The sequence below is a fragment of the Myotis lucifugus genome, unplaced genomic scaffold (assembly GCF_000147115.1).
Source record: "Myotis lucifugus unplaced genomic scaffold, Myoluc2.0 scaffold_126, whole genome shotgun sequence".
NCBI lineage: Eukaryota > Metazoa > Chordata > Mammalia > Chiroptera > Vespertilionidae > Myotis > Myotis lucifugus.
Window position 1 is genome coordinate 173,582 of NW_005871174.1, and position 7,153 is coordinate 180,734.

Genomic DNA, 7,153 nt, shown 5'->3' on the forward strand with positions numbered 1-7,153 from the left:
ACAAAGTAATTTAGAAGTCATTTTTTATTGCTTAGGTTTGTGCTAGATTCACATCCCTGTATTAGCCACCTCTGCTTCAGTAGGCATGTCAATTAATTTTTGACAAACATGCAAATTTTCCTCTATCAGAGAAACACAGCAAAATAGAGTTAGTATTGTCAATAGAGCAATGTACAAAGGAGCCAGAGGCCTTCAGGAAGCTGAGGTGAATACATACACTACATGTGATACTGAACTTTTCAAGTGGGTTAAACCAAACTCCCACATCCTGATACAGTTCTTGGAACTGGCCTACATCACTGAACTCTTTTTGAAAAAGAAGTTTTTCACCTAGCAAGAGACATAAGCAATCAATTATGTTTAGCATAGTTTGAATCTGCTTGAGAGCACCAATCATAGCTCTTTCAAAACACCTTGTTTTGAAAAACCCCCCACCCCCCACCCTTTGTCTGTCTTCATAAACACTGTCCCTCTTTCACTCTTGGACTTTTATCCAAATCTTTGTCACCTAGTTTGCATTTTTAGAAAATAAAATATTTGTTTGCCTTGCAGTTCTTGGTCAAAATTGATTAACATGACTCTAGCAAAAATTTTGGAGTAAGGTGTTAAAATAATAAACATTTTGTTTTACATTAGTATAATATATTATCTAGTACCTCTACCACTGCAAGACAGAAGGCAGTTGTATTAAAAATGGGAAAGTTGTGCCTTGGCTGGGCTGTTCAGTTGGTTGGATTGTCATCCTGTACACCAACAGGTTGAGGGCTTGATTCCTGGGTAGGGCACATACCTGGGTGGCAGGTTCAATCCCCTGTTGGGTTGAATGCAGGAGGCAACTGATCTATATTTCTCTTTTACATCTATGCATCTCTCTCTCTCTCTCTCTCTCTCTCTCTTCCTTCCTCTCTCTCTAAAATCAATAAACATATCATATGTCATCTGGTGAGAATTAAAAAGAAATGGTGAGAGTCATGACTTGTGCAGTCACCCTTGCTTTGGAAACTCTGTTGGAAAATGTACTGTGTGAAGACAGGCATGCAGCTTAAATATTAGTAGAATTACATATTTTGAGGACTCTGGGTCTTCTTTTTTATACAAACCATCATACATATTCATTTTAATCTGGTTTTGAAACAGATTACAATGAATGAAACACAATATTAAGTAAAACATAAGACAAACTCTAGGCTGACAAATAAATGTTGTTTGGGAAAACAATATTATCTCAGTTTTGACTCAATATAAATCTAGTAAATAGAGAAAAATACCTCCTAATTACATTGTAGATTCAACATAAATTGAAGGTGTTGTAATACCCAATGGAGTACTTTGTTTTTCAGGCTAAAAAATATCTATAATATAGATTTCATGAATTTTGAAACTTTACCTTTTGTTGTAAATATAGAAAGAAAATTATAAACAAAATTATGACTGCTAATGCTATTGGCTTTTCATTAGAAACCAAACATTTAGCTGATTAAAGAACAGAAATAAAAAATCTTGCCTAGCCAAAGTGGCTCAGTGGTTGAGTATTGACCTATGAACCAGGAGGTCACAGTTCAATTCCATGGTCAGGGCATATGCCTGGGTTGTGGGCTCTCTCCCCAGTGTGGGGTATGTAGGAGACAGTCGATCAATGATTCTTTCTCTTCATTGATGTTTCTATCTCTCTCTCTCCCTCTCCCTTCCTCTCTAAAATTAATAAAAATACATATTTTTTTAATCTAGACAATAACTTACTGTCTTTCATTTTGCTCTAAATTTAGCAGAAGTAGCATAAAATTATCATGAATTAGACATCTACTCAAGAGAGGCTTGTGTTAATCACAAAGAATACTTTATCAAAATATATTCTTAGAGTCTATACATTTGGGAAAGATTAGTCATGGAGTTTAAAAATTCATCTTTAATGGCATAAATATGTTAACTGGTGTCCAATACTGGGATTCCATTTTTTAAAATATATTTTTATTGATTTCAGAGAGGAAGAAAGAGGGAGAAAAAGATAGAAGCATCAATGATGAGAGAGTCATTGATTAGCTGCCTCCTGCACACCCCTTACTGGGAATCAAGCCCAAAACCAGGACATGTGCCCTTGACTGGAATTGAGCTCGGGATCATTCTGTCCGCAGGCTGATGCTCTACCTACTGAGCAAAACAAGCTAGGGCTGGGATTCTGTTTTAAAAGAAATCTCTCCAAGCAAAAGGCAATAGGTCCTAGTGACTTGTACTAGAATATTTACATCAACAGAAATAGCTTCTTTGTAACACACACCAGAATACAAATACATTTTTAAAACAGTAATACCGGGGGAAAAGACAGGTACCAAATACAGCCAATGACTACTTGCAATGTGGTAAGAGGACAGGAAGATAATTCAGAGTCACAGATACTTCCGCACCTCCATTTTAGCTTGTGGTTTCAGCATCATTCTACACCTAGCCCCATTTCAGAGATGAGCAAGCGGGAAAATTAAGTATTTTGTTTTATGTTTCCTTTGATTGCCTCATCCTCCAGTGCAGGTGCTAACATAACAAGAAGAAATAAGGACTGGAGGATAATGAATATGACACCTGGCTAATCCAAAGCACAAACCAATCAGACACTGAGTAATCAAAAACCAAAAACCCTTTAGCCAAACTGCCTAGTGGGTCACACATTTCATAACAATGCCTTTGAGTTTCGATAGGAAGCAGAAACATCATGCAAATTATAGACACATTTTAAAACAAACCCTTGGGTATAAACATATCAAAAGCATAAAATATAGATTGTTTGGTTTCAGGTCTAAACTTCTCTAAACACAGCCACTGGACCCATGCTAAGCCCCCTATTCAGAAGTCATCTTCACTATACAGTGGCAGAACTCTGTATGGTTTCTATAAATTATATATTTGAAAAGTGTGTTGTCATCATTAACTCTTGTTACTCCTACTGACTTATGCAGTCACCAGCTTTATCTGGGTCTTTTCTATCGATTTTAATCCACTTCTTTTCTATTTCAACCTGGATGTTGTAGCAAGCTCTCTGTTGTAGCAGAACGTGTTTCTGTGGCTGCACATCACTCTCCACCCCCAGAGACCTAATCTTTGTCCTTGAGGCACAGTTGTCAAGCATCCCAAACTGAATAGTAGAAAATGGATACCAATCAGAAGAAATTTCTTGTTATGATCCAAGTTCTAGTTTGTATGACAAACAATGGGGATGATCAGGACTTCAATGTTTATCAGGAAGCCGGTCTATTTTCCATACCACAGAAGGTACTCTCATATTTTGCTGACCCCACAGCAGCCTGTATGACAGGTTCAGATTCAGGTTCATGTAAACTCCCCAGAAATGCCCGCCAGTTTTTTTGGGCTTTCAGGGACTTCTTCCTCTGTAGGTTCATGGTTCAGAGAGCCTTGATCCACTGCGATGGGACAGAAAGTGTACCATTATGTTGTCACACGACCTCAGGGAACTGGCATGAGATGATCTCTGAAGCAATGAGGCCAGGTTGACAAAGGTCTGAAGCTCCACATATGCCCCCTGGACAACCACTACAGACCTCAGGGAAAAGCGAAGGTCTTCCCCATTATATGAGGTCTTGAAATGCATCAGCTTAAACCAGCAGGAATCCAGAGGTACAAACTTAATGATTCTTGATTACTCAGATTCTTGTGCTTTCACACACTTATGAAAAGTATATTCAAGAATATCAATCCCCTTCTTTTCTAGGTCAGCTTCAAAACAGTGTTCATTTCACTTTTGCAGCTCAAGATCATTCAGTGTTAAAAATCACTTCCTGTTTCCATTCATAAAGCAGAGGCAAGAAATCGGAGTTATCACAGCACTTTCAACCAATTTTCCTTCTTCTTTAGTGATTTTACCTACAAAGTTGTCCACAATTTCAAGGGAAATTTCTTGCTCCTCATAGTTCATTCTTGGTTGTGAAATAGCTGGCAGCTTCATCAGCAGCTCCTCCACAGTAGTCAGAAAGTCGAGGAAGTCATGGTACTTTGTGGACCCCAACTTTAGCATCTGTTCTATGTCTGGCTTGTGAACTAATTCTGTCCTAGAATAGTATTTTTTTTCTGTGTAAAATGCATGTTTAATCTTCACAGAATGGATTTTCCCAGCCACACTGTAAATGGGTTTTCTAACCTCCTCTCATAATATATTTGCAAAATTCCTCCAGGTAAGACTTCTTTAAAAATTAGTACCTACTGAGGGGAAAACATCATGTTGTTCTTCTCAGAAATTCTCATATGAAAGACCATGCAGGTTTGGCCTGACCTCTGAAAAGCATGTGGGGGACAAAAGAAGAGGCTGTGTCTTCAGCATACAGACACTGGGTAGACAAATTTCCAAATGAGTCTTGGTTCTCAGCTGATTGGTGATGTTCAAGCTTCTTACAGATATAGCTGAGTGAACACTGATTTAAGCTTTTTGGGTAAATTGGCATGTCTTTGTCTCTTGATGGGAACGTTTTCTGCTTCCTGGAAGGTCAAATGTGAATTGGGAAGCATTGCCTCCTTCTTTCCAAAATGGTCTTGAACAGGCACAGTCCTGCCAAAAATACTGAAACTGGAGAGCATCACTTTGGAACCCTAGGCTTTCGGCCTGTGGAGGACTAACTTCATCTGGAAGACCCGCTTGGGGAGCTGTAGGTGTACATGAGTGGTCATTGGATAAGGAAGCATGGGATAAACAGGTTGGTTTAGTAGGCAATAAAGAAAAATCTACTCCAGGTGTTGTGGGTGGACTGTTTGAAAATAATTCTGGAATAGGATAAAGCACATAAGTCCTTGCTTTGCGGATGCCAGGAATTCCTGGGATGTCTTTGATAGGTGTAGAAAGAGGAGAGTTACTTGGAGGTCCTGGACGGGAGTAGAAGTCTGTGATGAGAGATGGGAGAGGGGTACTACAGGTGGAGGAAGACCCACTGGGCAATCCCTTAGGACCAGAAAGGTTCAGCTTAAGTCTGCTTGGCCTACAAATGCCTTGATCCTCTGGACTGAGATTATTTGACTTCTGATAAGATTGAAATGTGTTGCCTGGGTTCGTAGAACACATCTTTGAAATCAGATTGTGATCTTGTCAATGAGTCAGATGTGTTGAACCATACCATTTATTGGTCACATATTAATTACTGTATGGTTTTTCTCTTAGAAAAGTAAGCCATTCTTTCTTCTGAACACTTGGAATCTCAGCTGAATAAAGTGGTTTAAACTCTCTAGTACAGAGGTGTTAACATTCTCACAGAGGCAAATACTATAACCCCCAATGTCACAGAGAAGGAGACTTCAGAAAAGTTTCTTTTATACTTCTAGCTTATAAATAACCTTAACCTAGTTTCTAAAATTCAAGCTACCTATCACCTTCTCCAACATTTGAGGGATGCATGTAATTCTTGCAATTGAAAGCAGTCATGTATGCATCATCCCTTTGACTTTACAACAAAAACTTATTTAGCACACATTCCATGCCTAAACATATTTTGAGGGGATGAGCAGAAAAATGACAAGCTGTCCTCAGATGAACTTTACTATCTAATTGGAAATAAATAATAGATCCTAATTAGTTGTAATTGGGCAAAGACTCAGTTATTAGCTGGACTCATGAGTTCCTACTTTAATAGGAGGTCTATGAATCTATCCAGTATCTGGGTATCAATGACAAGTTAGATCCTGAGTCAGTATTTCTTAAATGTTTGAATATTCCTGTTTCTCCGCTATATAGGGACCCGAGTAAATGGCCAGTGGTCCCTCAGAGGGAAGGCAGGAGGAATCATTTTCATTTCTTCTCCTGGAGTCCCAGGGTCCTTCTTCCTGAGGACCCAGCATCTCTTTCTTAAGGAACACCTTCCTCCAGGTGAGAGGTTTGAGGTATGAAATTGGCTCAGATCAAGGAACTGTAACAATTTATTGAGGCTATAAATCAATAGCCTCCTCATAAACCACCCTTGACTTCATTGATTATTTCCTCCCTATCCCTCTTGACCATGTTCTACTCATCATCTTTTGAATTTTCCATGATAAGGCCTAGCAGGCTGTCACTCCAACCTCAGTGCTCAACTATCACTGCATCAGCTGGGCTTCTGATATTTAAGTGTCAATACCTGGCCATCATGCATCAGGATCTCTCATCTCCAATACTAGCAGGAGTTCAGTTCTGCAATGGTAGCACATTGGACCACCTGCACTGGCATACAATAGAGAGGCCACCATTGAATTTAATTTTATTTTTTATGGTTGACTCTATTACAGATGTCCCTATTTTATCCCCCTTTACCCACCTGCATCTAGCCCCCCAGCCCACGTCCCTAAGGCCATTATCACATTGCTGTCTGTGTCTATGCATATATGTTCTTTGGCTAATCCCTTCACCTTCTTTCATCCAGTCCCATCCTCCTCCCTGCCCTCTGACAACTGTCAGTCTGTTCCATGTATCCATGCTTTTGTTTCTATTTCATTGATCAGTTTATTTTGTTCATTAGATTCCACATATAAGTGAGATCATATCTGAAGATAAAAGGATCCTTCTCACCACCAGTACATGCTCTTATTTTTTGGTAATTCTGGTTCTAACATTTTTTTTTCTAATCTAGTGAGGATTTCATGTTTGGTGTCATCAGTAATTGGCAATGTTTATTTATTTATTGTAGAGAGAAAGAGAGACCTATTTGTTGTTCCATTTGTTGTTTATGCATTCACTGATTGCTTCCTGTATGTGCCTACCGGGATCTAACCGCGATCTTGGCATATGGGGACAGTGCTTCAACCAAATGAGCTACCTGGCATGGCAGATTTTAATATCTTAAAGCTGTGATTCAGAAATCGAAATTAGAGGACATTCTCACTGAGATTTGAAAGAATCACTAAAAACTTTAAACATTAGTTTTGTACATATAGGGATTAAAAAACAAAAGCCAACATGAAAACATTAGGATGGAAATTTTGTGCTTTCCAGTGCTGTGACCCACAGGATTGTGACATGTGATTCCCACCCATGTTAGTAGTTTTCAGTAATTTCCTTATAAATTACATTATACACACTATTTTGCACCTAATTGTTTCACCTTAAAACATAATTTAAAGGTTTTATATTAGCACTAGAGGCCCAGTGCACGAAATTTGTGCATGGGGGATGGGGAGGAAAGAGATTCCCTCA

The 7,153-nt window shown here is 38.8% G+C and overlaps 1 pseudogene; it reads right to left on the reverse strand.

The window, feature by feature from the left end:
- Nucleotides 1–2,932: 2,932 nt before the first annotated feature.
- Nucleotides 2,933–5,056, reverse strand: LOC102421898 (annotated as a pseudogene).
- Between the last annotated feature and the right edge of the window lie 2,097 nt (nt 5,057–7,153).